This window comes from Pavona decussata, unplaced genomic scaffold (genome assembly GCF_977016875.1).
Source record: "Pavona decussata unplaced genomic scaffold, jaPavDecu1.1 SCAFFOLD_6, whole genome shotgun sequence".
NCBI classification, from domain to species: Eukaryota; Metazoa; Cnidaria; class Anthozoa; order Scleractinia; family Agariciidae; genus Pavona; species Pavona decussata.
The window spans coordinates 4,643,842-4,658,816 of record NW_028145430.1 but is presented as its reverse complement, the minus strand read 5'-3'; the positions used below and the strand labels follow the sequence as shown (position 1 = coordinate 4,658,816).

Below are 14,975 nucleotides of genomic sequence, written 5' to 3'. Positions count from 1 at the left end.
TTGTTCAGCACCCATACAAATAGCAGTCACAAATTTTTATACACATTTTATATTGCGTTTCTAAAGTACTAAACTTTGATTGAACGAGTAAATAATGTAAGTGCAACTAGCTCCCGGAACTAGCTTTTCCTTCCGAAGCATTTCCAAAACATCTCAGTGCGATGAGTGTAAGCTTGTGTTTACTTTGCTTGTGCAAATTAAGCTTGTGGCAAAAGCTGTGCAAACAAACGCGAAGAAAACCACTTTAATTATCCATTTTCACTTAGCTTTGGATAAGGTGGTCTTTGGCGTTTACAAAAGGGTTCCTTCTTTCTTTTAAGTAGTTTTCTTGAAGAAATTGTTTGAATTTTTGGTTTAAGGAAGGTTTTAAGAAAACCTCACATTCAGTTGTTTCTTATCAATTAATTTTTCAGACGCTGAGTTGCAACAACTTCAAAACCCAGCTCTTACTATTAAATACAGGCCAAAACAAGCCTTGCAGAGCACAACATGTGAAAAATATGGACAGCCAAGAAAAGGCCAGTGCTCCCCCTTAACTAGCAGTTGAAGAGCGCTGACCTTCCTCAAGGGCTTTTCTTGATCTTTTATCCTCAACCACCAGTTGACAAATAGAATCAATAAAAAAACTCTTTTCTCTCCATTCATCATGCCTCCTCTTTGTAACCCTTTCCACTATCGATAGGCTTCTGTTTTAGGGACTGGTCAGAAATTAGTGGGGAGGACGGGAGTGGGGTGGAGATTTTAAATTGAGCAATGAAAATGATGTGACCCTCCATAGCGGTGCAAATGAAATTTCATGACCCTCCCCCTGAACAGGTAGTACAATGTAGCTCAAATACCAGAAAAAGAAAACAAGAATGGAGGCAAACTGTAAGTTACTTACTGGAACCATTTTGCCCCAACATAATTCAAATCATCTATAGAGCCCATTGACATCATGCAACTCCATTATGCTAGACATTTCCTTTACATTAATACTTTAATCCTTGATACTTGTCTTGCTTTTGTTAAATAATGACTTAAATTATCAAATTTTATTTTGTCTTTTATATATGACTTGCTCTTCCTGTCATACTATAAATTATGATCACAAGAGCATAAATTTATGTGACCCTCTGTTTTTCACTGCTTATTTTTTCATGACCCTCCACCTTCATTTCCATTGCCTATATCATGCGAAGACGATCCAGGAGAGCTTTCTGTGGTCAAAACAGCTCTGAAATTCGTAGCCAGAAGGAGAACTACAGTACTCGCTCGATCAGCGAGTTGAGAGTATTACGTCACGACAAAAACACAATAGGTTTGAATAAAAATACTGCAACTCCAGTCACTTTCATACCGCGGGCTCACTGGAACATAAATTCATAATGGCGGACTCAAAAACACTACTTTTCAAGGCTCAATATTTTCAATTTGCGGGGCCCAAACTTCATTTCAGTGACCAAGACAGGTACACCCACATCGGATAAGCTGTAAAGAACGTATGTTTGTTTCATACGTGACATGAAGTTTTGATCGTAGTAGCACTTTAACCATTTTGCCCCAACATAATTCAAATCATCTATAGAGCCCATTGACATCATGTAACTCCATTATGCTAGACATTTCCTTTACATTAATAATGACTTAAATTAACAAATTTTATTTTGTCTTTTATAGATGACTCGCTCTTCCTGTCATACTATAAATTATGATCACAAGAGCATAAATTTATGTGACCCTCTGTTTTTCACTGCTTATTTTTTCATGACCCTCCACCTTCATTTCCATTGCCTATATCATCTTTTCATGACCCTCCACCTCCCCCCCCCCCCCCCTGCTCCCTGCTAATAGGGAGCTGAAGCACAGACATTCCTGAGCCATGTATAGGAACCAGAATTCAAATGTTTTCTCTTTTGGTGTGGTTTTAAAGAAATACTAATTTGAATATAAACAAAAGAATATTAATATGGTAGCCATTTTGGAATAAGGTTTATGGTTCATTGTCTGCAGTACATTAATAATTTTATTTTTATGTTCGTTTGAAAAAGAGTGCCCGAATCTTGTTTCACCAATAAATTTGTTGTTGTACAAATAAAATTGAATCTACATTTGACAAAAAAAATCAAAGGTGGCTCACAACAGTCTCAACTTTACTACATTTTTGGTAGCATGCATTTGCCCAACTCTCACCGCACTAAAAGTGAAAGTATCAAGAACTGTTACCACAGCAACAGTGTATGAAACTCATCAAGACTTGCTTGGGGGTTTGCCCTTAGACATGTACGACAAAGGATGTTTGTTGTTAGGTTGATTTGACCCTTCATTAGAATAAGCAAACAAATTTCAATTAATACCTGAATCACAAACTTTAACTCCCAAGAATATTGTTTTCAGTGTATATTTGCAAAATTCCTACTTTTCCTCCCCTCATTTGCCTAGGTGGATGCTTGTTACCAGAGAGCATGTTAATAAATTTTCATTTATAAAGCTATTTATCTCTTCAGTAGTTTGGAGCATCTAGTGCAGTGGTGTTTCACCTGATGTAGGGCACCTTACAAAAATATATGTACATAGAAAAGACTGTTACCATTCAGTGTTCAGGATGCTGCAAGGGAAGAAAACAAATCATTGCAAATTGTTGTTGCCTTGCACATTTATTTGTTTATTGATTACTGTACTTGTTCAAATCTGGATACAATGATGTCCATGCAGCACCAGCACTCTCCAGGCTTGGTAAGTCGCTCAAGGGAGCAATTTGAACATTTGCACCTGAGAAAATATTGAACCAAGAGGAAACTTAGCATCAATTACATTGTACATTGCCATTGTACAGGGCTTTTCACTACAATTTATATTCTTTGTCCAGTGTAAAAAAGCGCAAAAACAGTAAGCTTGCTCGGAACCGAAACTTCACTGTGCACTCTAATTTAACACCAAGGCAAACTTTCGAAAGCAAAGCTAAAAACCTAAACTTGACTTCGATTTCAATTCAACTGAGTCTCCGGTAGCCTCCCTCAGGGGAATTAACTGACTAGTAGTCAACTGAAATTGTTGCGGATTCTCAGGCACTACACTTTTAAAGCTTGCCTGTTTTGTTAATACAGCAAATAACGCATCTAAATATTAATCTCTATCTCCAATATCTTACCCGAGAGATGACCGTCTCAGCAAAGTCTGCTCTTCCTCATCTTGTAGCAAAAGAGCTAGCTGCTGAACTTATTCGGCTGCCTCTTCTTCAGACGGAACTAGCTCTACAGAGTCATGACTTCTTCATTTCCATTTCCTATATCATGCGAAGACGATCCAGGAGAACTTTCTGTGGTCAAAACAGCTCTGAACTTCGTTGCCAGAATGAGAACTACAGTACTCGCTCGATCAGCGAGTTGAGAGTATTACGTCACGGCAAAAACACAATAGGTTTGAATAAAAATACCGCAACTCCAATCACTTGCATACCTGCCACTGGAACATAAATTCATAAGGCCGGACTCGAAAACACTACTTTTCAAGGCTCAATATTTTCAATTTGCGGGGCCCAAACTTCATTTCAGTGACCAAGACAGGTACACCCACATCGGATAAGCTGTAAAGAACGTATGTTTGTTTCATACGTGACATGAAGTTTTGATCGTAGTAGCACTTTAAAGTGCTACTACGATCAAATTGTCGAATACCTTTTATTTGCGGTTGATTGGTAGTTTATGTCCTAAAGTACATGATTTCCAAGTTATATCTTCATAAGATGAAGGAAAGCGCGATTTTTTTGCGCTCAAACTCCACGAATTTTCATCAGCCATTGAACCGCCATGTTCCTGCGGCCTGGTTACCAAAGGCAGATGGTGTCCAATGACAACAGAGGCCGGGTCACCCGGGAAAAACAAGTGACGTCAAACTCTCAACTGAGCCCTACGAGGCTATATTCTCATACGGTTTTTTCGAAAAAATGTTTCGTTCTTTCAATGATGGGAAGTCGCTGTGTTGTTCAGTGGTATAGCAACTGCTCTAATCGAGCGGCAAGAATTGCGCTGCATGCGAGTCCGGCCGACAGAACGCGAGATGTGTGGGTCCAGTTTGTTGTCTTGCACGTTTTGCTATTTTCTCGGTTTAGTTCGAGGGACACTCGGGCATTCCACCCAAGTCAGTGAACACAAATTAAACCTGGATCTTTTGAAAAGAGTAAGCGATCAGGAGATCATTCGCTTAACTTAAATTGTACGAGTACCGCTTTGTGAAAATACATTCCTTTTTCCTTTTCATTCAAGCTAAGCGTTTTACCTCCTAACAGGAAGTGAAGGCAGATTTGAAGTCCTGGGAAAAAGTCCTGGCTGGCATAAACAAAACTCACAAAATTTCTAGGAAAAGGGGGGAGCAAAAAAATTTCTGGCTGGGAGTGAGGTTCTATGACGCAGATCCTGGCTGGCCAATGTATTTTGTAATATACATCTACCTGGCTCTCCTTAAAAAAGTGATTTGAATCAAATCTTCTCAAAAGATACAACTCGCTCTTTAAAATTGTCTTTTATTCCATTTTGGGTTGAAAACAGCATTTTGCCAAATTCGTCCGAATTCTCTGTGAAAATACGTTTCGCATCAAATCCACTTATGGAATACAACTCTTTCCTAAAAACTGTTTTTCTCGATTTTTCTGTTAAAAACAGCGTTTTGCCAAATTTTTACCATTTCTCGCTGAAAAATAGCTTTTGTATCAAATCCACTGATGGAATAGAACTATTTCATAAAAACTGCGTTTTGCTTCATTTTGGTTTAAAGACAGCCTTTTTCCAAATTTTTAAAATTTTTCGCTGAAAAAAAAGGCTTTTGTATCAAATCCACTGATGGAATACAACTCTTTCTTAAAAACTGTCTTTTGCTCCATTTTGTGTTGGAAACGGCGTTTTGCCAAGTTTCTACCATTTCTTTCTAAAAAATGTGTTTTGCATTAAATGCACTCCTTCTTAAACTCCTTCTTGAAAACTATGTTTTGCTCCATTTTGGCTTGAAAACAGCATTTTCCCAAATTCTTACGAATTCTCCGTAAAAAAAAACGTTTCGCATCAAATCCACTTATGGAATACAGCTCTTTCCTTAAAACTATGTTTTCATTTATTTTGAGATGAAAACAGCGTTTTGCCAAATTTTTTACAATTTTGACACGAAATGGAGCAACACACAGTTTTTTAGAGTTGTACTCCATCAGTGGATTTGATACAGAAGCCATTTTTCAGCGAGTAATGGTAAAAAGTTAGCAAAACGCTGTTTTCCGGACAATAAAGAAAAACGAAGTTTTCAAGTGTAAGTGGTCTTTGTTAATGGGTTTGATACAAAACTCATTTTTCAGCGAGAAATAATACCATGTTGGCAAAACGCTGTTTTCAATGTAAAATGGAGCAAGACAGTTTTTAAGAGAGATGTCTTTTCCTTGAGTGGTAAAAATCACAAAAAACGCTGTTTTCAACACAAATCGAGTTGTATTTCATGATTGGATTGGATGCAAATTCACTTTTCAGCAAGAAATCATAAAATTTTGGCAAAAGCAAAATGCAGCTTTCAATTAAAAGTTTTATTAGAGCAGTGGCTTTAATACAAAAGCCTTTTTTTCATCCAGAAATAATAAAAGCTTGAGAAACGCTGTTTTAAACTCAAAATGGAGCAAAACACAGTTTTTAAGAAATAGTTGTATTCTATAGGTGGATTTCATGCAAAACGCTTTTTTCTGCAAGAAATAGTAAAAATTTAGCCAAATGTTGTTTTCAACCCAAAGTGGAGCAAAACACACTTTTTAAGGAAGGGTTGTATTCTATGTGTGGATTCAATGCAAAACGCATTTTTTTGGCGAGAAGTTGTGACAATTTGGCAAAACGCTTTTTTAACTTAAAATCGACAAAAACATAGTTTCAAAGTAAAAGTTGTATTCTATAACTGGATTTGATGCAAAAATCGTTTTTTTACCAAGAAATGATAAAAAATTTTAGCAAAACGCAGTTTTAAATCTAAAATGGACCAAAACACAGTTTTTTAAAAAGAGTTGTATTCCATAAATGGATTTGATGCAAAACGTATTTTTCACCGAGCATTCATAAGAATTTGCAAAATGCTGTTTTCAACCCGAAATGGAGCAAAACACAGTTTTCAAAAAAGTGTTGTATTCCATAAGTGGATTTGATGCAAAACGCATTTTTCAGAGAAAAATGTTTAAAAAAAAATGGAGAAAAAAGCAGTTTTTAAGAGTCGTATAAGTATATTTGATTCAAAATGCATTTTTTAGAAACAAATATTGTAAATTGGGCATATTTCATTTTTTAACCCAGTAAGGCGCAAAACGCAGTTTTCAAGAAAAAGTTGTACTCTTTTACTGTATTTGATTCAAACGCAGTTTTTAGCAAGAGATAGTAAAAATTTAGCAAAATGCTGTTTTCAACTCAAAATGGAGCAAAACACGGTTTTTGTTAAAAAAGTTCTATTTTACAAGTGGATTTACTGCAAAACGCACTTTTCGGCGAGAAATGGTAAAAATTTGGCATAATGTTGTTGTTAACCCAAAATAAAGCAAAACACAGTTTTCAAGAAATAATTGTATTTCATAAGTGGATTTGATGCATAAAACGCATATTTCGGCAAGAAATGATAAAAGCTTAGCAAACGCTAATAAAAACTCAAAATGGGGAAAAACACAGTTTTCAAGTAAAAGTTGAAATATTAAAAATTTAGCAAAATACTCTTTTTTAACCCAAAATAGAGAAGAACACCTTTTATAAATCAGAGTCGTATTTCGTGAGTGGATTTGTTGCAAAACTCATTTTTCAGCGAGAAATGATAACATTTTAGAAAAACACAGTTTTTAAGAAATACATGTATTTCATGAGTGGATTTCATGCAAAGCGCACTTTTCAGCAACAAAAAAGTAAAAATTTAGAAAAATGCTGTTTTTAACCCAAAAAAAGCAAAACACAGCTTTCAAAAAATAGTGTTATTTTATGATTAAAATTGATGTAAAACTCATTTTCCAAGGAGAAATTTAAAAATTATTGCAAAACGCTGTTTTTAACCCAAAATTGAGCAAAAAGCAGGTTTATAGAAAAGGTTGTATTTTAGGAGTGGATTTGACACAAAAGGCAATTTTTCAACGAGAAATGGAAAAAACATTAAACAAAACGTTGTTTTCAACACTCAAAAATGCAAAACAGAGTTTTTAAGTAATAGTTGTATTCATAAGAAGATTTGACACAGAACTCAGTTTTTAGCGAGAAATGAAATAATTTTGGCAAAACGCAGTTTTTAAATCGAAAAGCAAAACAGTTTTCTAGAAAAAGCTGTTTTTTACCACTGTATTTGATACAAAACGCAGTTTTGAACGAAAAAATAGAGTAAAACACAGTTTTAAAATAAGATTTGTATTTCGTGAATGGATTTGTTGCAAAAGTCAATTTTAAGCGAGAAATTATAAAATTATGCCAAAACGCTGTTTTAAACCCAAAATAAAGAAAAACACAGCTTTAAAAAAAAAGTTTTTTTTTATGATTAAATATGATGTAACAGTCATTTTTCAGCGAGAAATTTCCAATATTTTGCAAAACGCTGTTTTTAATTCAAAACAGAGCAGAAAAACAGCTTTAAAGAAAAGGTTATTTTTTTGAAGTGGATTTGACACAATAGGCATTTTTCAGCGAGCAATGGTAAAAATTAAACATAACGTTGTTTTCAACATTCAATAATGCAAAACAGAGTTTTTAAGTAATAGTTGTATTCATAAGTGGATTTGACACAAAACTCATTTTTTTAGCGAGAAATGACACAATTTTGGCAAAACGCTGTTTTTAAACCGAAAAGCAAAATATAGTTTTCTAGAAAGAGCTGTATTTTACCACTGTATTTAATGCAAAACGCAGTTTTCAGGGAAAAATGGTAAAAATTTAACAAAATGCTGTTTTTCATTCAAAATGGACTAAAACACAGTTTCCAAGTAATAGTTGTATTTTGTGACAGGATTTGATGCAAAAGTCATTGTTCCGCGAGAAATGATAAAATTTTAGGAAAGCGCTGTTTTTAAAACAAAAAGTAAATTACAGTTTTCTAGAAAGAGCTGTATTTTACTACTGTATTTCATGCAAAACGCAGTTTTCAGCGAGAAATGGTAGAAAATTTAGCAAAATGCTGTTTTTCATTCAAAACAGAGCAAAACAAAGTTTCCAAGTAACAGTTGTATTTCGTGACAGGATTTGATGCAAAAGTCATTGTTCAGCGAAAAATGATAAAATTTAAGCAAAATGCTGCTTGAAACCCAAAATAGACCAAAACACATTTTTCAAGTAAGAGTTGTATTCCATGGGTGGATTTAATGCAAAACGCATAATTTTGGTAAAAATTTAGCCAAATGTTTTAACCTAAAGTAAAGCAAAACACACTTTTAAAGAAAGAGTTGTATTCTAAGAATGGATTTAATGCAAAACGCATTTTTAGCGAGAAATGGTGCCAATTTGGCAAAATGCTGTTTTTAACCCAAAATGGAACAAAACACACTTTTTAAGAAATAGTTGTATTTCATATGTGGATTTTATGCAAATGTCATTTTTTAGCAAGAAATGATAAAAGCTTGAAAAACGCTGTTTTTTACTCAAAATGGAGCAATACACAGTTTTTAAGTAAGAGATTTATTCCATGGGTGGATTTCATGCAAAACGCATTTTTCTGCGAGTAATGGTAAAAATTTAGCCAAATGTATTGACCCAAAGTGAAGCAAAACACACTTTTAAGAAAAAGTTGTATTCTATGAATGGATTTAATGCAAAACGCGTTTTTAGCGAAAAATGGTGCCAATTTGGCCAACTGCTGTTTTTAACCCAAAATATGGCAAAACACAGTTTTCAAAAAATAGTTGTATTTCATAAGTGGATTTTATGCAAATGTCATTTTTTAGCAAGAAATGATAAAAGCTTGAAAAACGCTGTTTTTAACTCAAAATGGAGCAATACACAGTTTTTAAGTAAGAGATTTATTCCATGGGTGGATTTAATGCAAAACGCATTTTTCTGCGAGTAATGGTAAAAATTTAGCCAAATGTATTGACCCAAAGTGAAGCAAAACACACTTTTAAGAAAGAGTTGTATTCTATGAGTGGATTTAATGCAAAACGCATTTTTGGCGAGAAATGGTGCCAATTTGGCCAACTGCTGTTTTTAACCCAAAATATGGCAAAACACAGTTTTCAAAAAATTGTTGTATTTCATAAGTGGATTTTATGAAAAAGTTATTTTTTAGCAAGAAATGATAAAAGCTTGGCAAACGCTGTTTTGAACTTTAAATGGAGCAAAACGCACATTAAAGAAATATATCTTATTCGATGGTTTTACATATAATACGCGCGGATATTTTGCGAGTTGCTTAGTATTTTTCCGAGCCCCGAAGGGGCGAGGAAAAATACGAGCAATGAGCAAAATGTCCGTGAGTATTATATGTAAAACCATCGAATAAGAGATTTATTATTCCACTACAAAAAAATTTTGTTATTTTGGCTTCTCTGATTTGGTAACAGTTTTAAAATACACCCGGTATATGGCGCGTACGAATGACGTAAACAACACAGAAAGCAAGTTAAATGTCTTTAATTTGATTGGATAAAATGAATAGATAAATGACAAGTGATTGGCATGCTAAAAACTTGTTTTCGAGCTTGCATCGTTTAAAAAACTATTCTTCGTCCAGTCCGGCCATTGTAGCTCCTTTTTTCTTTCTTTTCCGTCCGTATTCGCTCTGTTGTAAACTGGTCAAACCGGGATACTACAGTGTATTACGGTCTCATATTTTGCGCGTTCTCTTGACCTTATTTGGTGAAATAACATAATAGTGGAGTAATAAAGAGATGTATTCCATGAGTAGATTTAATGCAAAACGTTTTTTTCTAAGAGAAATAGTGGAAATTTAGCCAAATGTATTTTTCAACCCGAAGTGGAGCAAAACACACTTTTTATGAAAGGGTAGTAATCTATGCGTGGATTTAAAACAAAACGCATTTTTTGGGGGACTAGTTGTGACAATTTGGAAAACGCTTTTTTAACTTAAAATCGCAGGAACATAGTCTTTAAGTAAAAGTTCTTTTCTATCAGTGGATTTGATGCAAAAATTGTTTTTTACCGAGAAATAATAAAATTTTTGCAAAACGCAGTTTTTAATCCAAAATGGACCAAAACACAGTTTTCAAAAAAAGGGTTCTATGCCATAAGTGGATTTGATGCAAAATGCATTTTCCAGCGAGAAAAAATGACAATTTGGCAAAACGCTGTTTCAACCCAAAATAAAGAAAAACAGTTTTCAGGAAAGATTTGTATTTCATAAGTGGATTTGATGCAAAAGGTATTTTTCACCAACAATTTGTAAGAATTTGCAAAATGCTGTTTTTAACCCGAAATAGAGCAAAACACAGTTTTCAAAAAAAAATTGTATTCCATAAGTGGTTTGAGCCAAAACGCATTTTTCAGACAAAAATGGTAAAAATTGGGCAAAACGCTGTGTTTGAACCAAAATGGAGAAAAACGCAGTTTTAAAAAAAAAGGGTTGTTTTCCATAAGTGGATTTGATGCAAAACGCACTTTTTTAAAAGCACATATCTAAAATTAGGAAAAAATGCATTTTTTTAACCCAATATGGCGTTAAACACAGTTTTAAATAAAGAATTGTATTCTTGTTTTGTATTTAATTTAAACGCAGTTTTTAGCAAGAGATAGCAAAAATTTAACAAAATGCTTTTTTTAAGTCAAAATAGTGCAAAACATAGTTTAAAAAAAGAGTTGTATTTAATGAGTGGATTTAATGCAAAACGCATTTTTTTGCAAAGAATGATAAAAATTTAGCATAATGTTGTTTTCAACCCAAAATAACGCAAAACACAGTTTTCAAGAAATATTTTTATTTTATAAGTAGATTTGTTGCATTAAACTTATTTTAGCGAGAAATGATAAAAGTTTGGCAAAGGCTAATTTAAACCCAAAATGGAAAAAAGCACAGTTTTCAAGAAATAATTGAAAAAGTAAAAATGCTGTTTTTAACCCAAAATGGAAAAAAACACATTTTATAAAGAGTCCTATTTCGTTAGTGGATTTGTTGCAAAAGTCATTTTTCAGCGAGAAAGAGTGAAATTTTAGCAAAATGCTGTTTTTAACTCAAAATAAATTAAACAGAGATTTTAAAACAAAGTTGTATTTTATAAGTGAATTTAATACAAAACTCATTTTTTGGCGAAAAATATAAAAAAATTTTGCATAATGCTGTTTCAAACCCAAAATAAAGCAAAATACAGTTTTTAAGTAAGAAATGTATCCTATGAGTGGATTTAATACAAAACGCATTTTATTGGCGAAAAATGTAAATATTTTACAAAATGCTTCTTTCAACTTAAAATGAAGCAAAACACAGTTTTTAAGAAATAGTTGTATTTCATGAGTGGATTTAATGCAAAAGATTTTTTATAACTAGAAATAACGAAAACTTAGCCAAACGCTGTTTAAAACTCAAAAATAGAAAAAAAAACACATTTTTACAAAAATAGTTGTATTTCATGAGTGGATTTCATACAAAACGCATTTTTATGCAAGAAAAGTATAAAATTTGGGACAATGCTGTTTTAAACCCAAAAAAAAGCAAAACACAGGTTTTAAAAAAGAGTTGTATTATATAAGTGGTTTTAATGCAAAACGCATTTTCCGCAAAAAATAATTAAAATTTTCCATGTGCTCTTTTAATCTTGAAATAGAGCAAAAAACAGTTTTTAAGAGTTGTATTTCATAAGTGGATTTAATGAAAACTCATTTTTTAGCATGCAATTAAACTATTATGGTAAAATCCTGTTTTTAACCTAAAATGAAGCAAAATACAGCTTTCAAGAAATAGTGTTATTTTATGATTAAATTTATATTGGTAATTGAACTGAGTAGAGTGCAATTTGGTCTGAAATCATACGTGTGATTTCAAAATGAAACGAGCGCGCAGCGCGAGTTTGATTTGAAATCACAAGTATCATTTCAGACCAAAATTGCACTCCACTCAGTTCAATTACCACTTAATTACATCCATTTTGAAATCACAGAGTATCATTGTTAATATTAATATTCTATTTGTGTTACTTCATTTCCATTTTGATGGGCTAAAGAAACGATGCAATTTAGAGCAAGAAATGGTGCAATTTGGGAATAAATTGCATCATTTTGGACCAATCAGATTCCAAGGATCACCAGTGATTTCAAAATGGATGTAATTAGATGTAAAAGTCATTTTTTAGCGAGAAATTTCGAAGTTTTAGCGAAATGCTGTTTTTAACCCAAAACGGAGTTGAAAAAGAGCTTTCAAGAAAAGGTTGTATTTTAGGAGTGCATTTGACACAAAGGGCATTTTTCAGAAAGAAATGATAAAAATTTAACAAAACGCTGTTTTCAACACGCAATAAGGCGAAACAGAGTTTTTAAGTAAGAATTGTATTCATAGGTGGATTTGACACAAAACTCAGTTTTTAGCGGAAAATGATCTAATTTTGATAAAACGCTGTTTTTAAACCGAAAAGCAAAACACAGTTTTTTAGAAAAAGCTCTATTTGATGCAAAACGCAGTTTTCAGCAACAAATGGTGAAAACTTAGCAAAATGCTGTTTTTCACTCAAAATTGAACAAAACACAGTTTCCAAGTAACAGTTGTATTTCGTGACAGGATTTGATGCAAAAGTCATTGTTCAGCGAGAAATTATGAAATTTTGGGAAAACGCTGATTTTAATCCAAAATGGAGGAAAACACAGTTTTCAAGATAGAGTTGTATTCCTTGAGTGGATTTCCTGCAAAATGCAATTTTTGGCGGGGAATGGTATTAATTTGGCAAAATAATGTTTTCAACCCCAAATTCTTTGTCTGCATTTAATGCAAAAAAACATTTTTTTTGCAAGAAATGGTGTAAATTTGGAAAAACGCAACACACAATAAAGCAAAACATAGTTTTTAAGTAAGAGTTGTATTCATCAGTAAACTTCATGCAAAACGCATTTTTAAAAAAAGCAATTAAAAAAAATTGGGCAAAACGCTGTTTTCAACCCAATATGGCGCAAAACATAGTTTCAAGAAAAACTTGTATTTTTTTTTCTCTATTCGAGAAAAAAAGCAGTTTTCAGCGATAAATGGTACACTTAAAGCAAAATACTGTTTTTTGCCCAAAATGTAGCAAAACACAGTTCTAAAATAAGAGTTGTATTTCGTGAGTGGATTTATATTGGTAATTGAACTGAGTAGAGTGCAATTTGGTCTGAAATCATACGTGTTATTTCAAAATGAAACGAGCGCGCAGCGCGAGTTTGATTTGAAATCACAAGTATCATTTCAGACCAAAATTGCACTCCACTCAGTTCAATTACCACTTAATTACATCCATTTTGAAATCACAGAGTATCATTGTTAATATTAATATTCTATTTGTGTTACTTCATTTCCATTTTGATGGGCTAAAGAAACGATGCAATTTAGAGCAAGAAATGGTGCAATTTGGGAATAAATTGCATCATTTTGGACCAATCAGATTCCAAGGATCACCAGTGATTTCAAAATGGATGTAATTAATATTAGTATTGAACTGGGTGGAATGCATTTTGGTCTGAAATCATACGCATGTTTTGAAAATAAACCAAGCGCTGTAGCACGAGTTTGATTTGAAATCATAAGTATGGTTTCAGACTAAAATTGCACGACACGAAGTTTAATTACCACCTTATTACATCTATTTTAAAATTTCCTAATATTGCCTTAAAAAGTGTTCAAATAACAGATTTTAGCCTCCCCTCCAGAAATCTATTAAAATTTTAAAATCCAAAAAAAAAAATCATTTCAAAAATTCTACGAAATTTAAGCTCTAAAAACAAAGCGAAAACAGTACAAACTTGAAGTTTATAATTGCCAGTTGTCGTTATTCAACAAATGTAAGTAACTCAATTCATCCATTTTTAAGCCTAGTTTTGTTACATAAATGTAACAAGTTTCAAAATTGCCCTACAAATGCTTTCCTTTTCTAAGATTTTCTTTTGTAATTTGCATGGTCAATTTGAATAAGCCCGCTTTCTTATTGGCTGGTTAAAAGGATCCGATTTAGAGTCTAAAATTATGCGATTTAGAGTCCAAAATGGTGCAGTTTGGAAATAAATCGCACCATTTTGGACGAATTAGTTTTCAAGGGTTACCAGTGATTTCAAAATGGATGTTATTAAATTTAAAAAGTCATTTTTTAGCGAGAAATAATACAGTTTTTGCAAAACGCTGTTTTAAACGTCAGCGTTTTGCCAAGTTTCTACCATTTTTTTCTAAAAAATGTGTTTTGCATTAAATGCACTCCTTCTTAAACTCCTTCTTGAAAACTATGTTTTGCTCCATTTTGGCTTGAAAACAGCATTTTCCCAAATTCTTACGGATTCTCCGTAAAAAAAAACGTTTCGCATCAAATCCACTTATGGAATACAGCTCTTTCCTTAAAACTATGTTTTCATTTATTTTGAGATGAAAACAGCGTTTTGCCAAATTTTTTACAATTTCTTGCTGAAAAATAGCATTTTGCGTCAAATCCACCCATGAAATACAACTCTTTCTTGAAAACTTTGTTTTGCTTTACTTTGATTTAAAAACAGCGTTTTGCCAAATTGTTTTTTATTTTCTTTCTAAAAAGTGACTTTTGCATCAAATCCACTCATTAAATACAACTCTTTGTTCAAAAATATTTCACGAGTCAGCGGAGCGAACGACTGAAATATTTTTCAACACCAATGAATTACCAAACCATTTCATTTTCGCTGCAAAAGGTTTGATTTGTTATGTAACCATAGTAACGGTGTTATTTTAGGTGTGGAAAAAATTTGTTATCTTTACGTGTGAAGATATCACGTTTTCGCGCGAAAGCTGGCTTAGTATTTCACTGGTGTTTATATTTTATTCCATCAGCGGATTTGATACAAAATGTGTTTTCAACCCAAAATGCAGCAACA

General features: G+C 32.9%; 1 long non-coding RNA gene across 1 annotated transcript; it reads right to left on the bottom strand.

Annotated features, from left to right (window-relative positions):
* Window positions 1-414: 414 nt before the first annotated feature.
* LOC146489314 (uncharacterized) lies at window positions 415-4,151 on the bottom strand. The gene is made up of 3 exons (XR_014864380.1): window positions 3,131-4,151; window positions 1,801-2,751; window positions 415-1,758 (listed from the first exon to the last, which is right to left on the bottom strand). It is a non-coding gene; the product is annotated as an uncharacterized LOC146489314 (long non-coding RNA).
* Window positions 4,152-14,975: the final 10,824 nt, after the last annotated feature.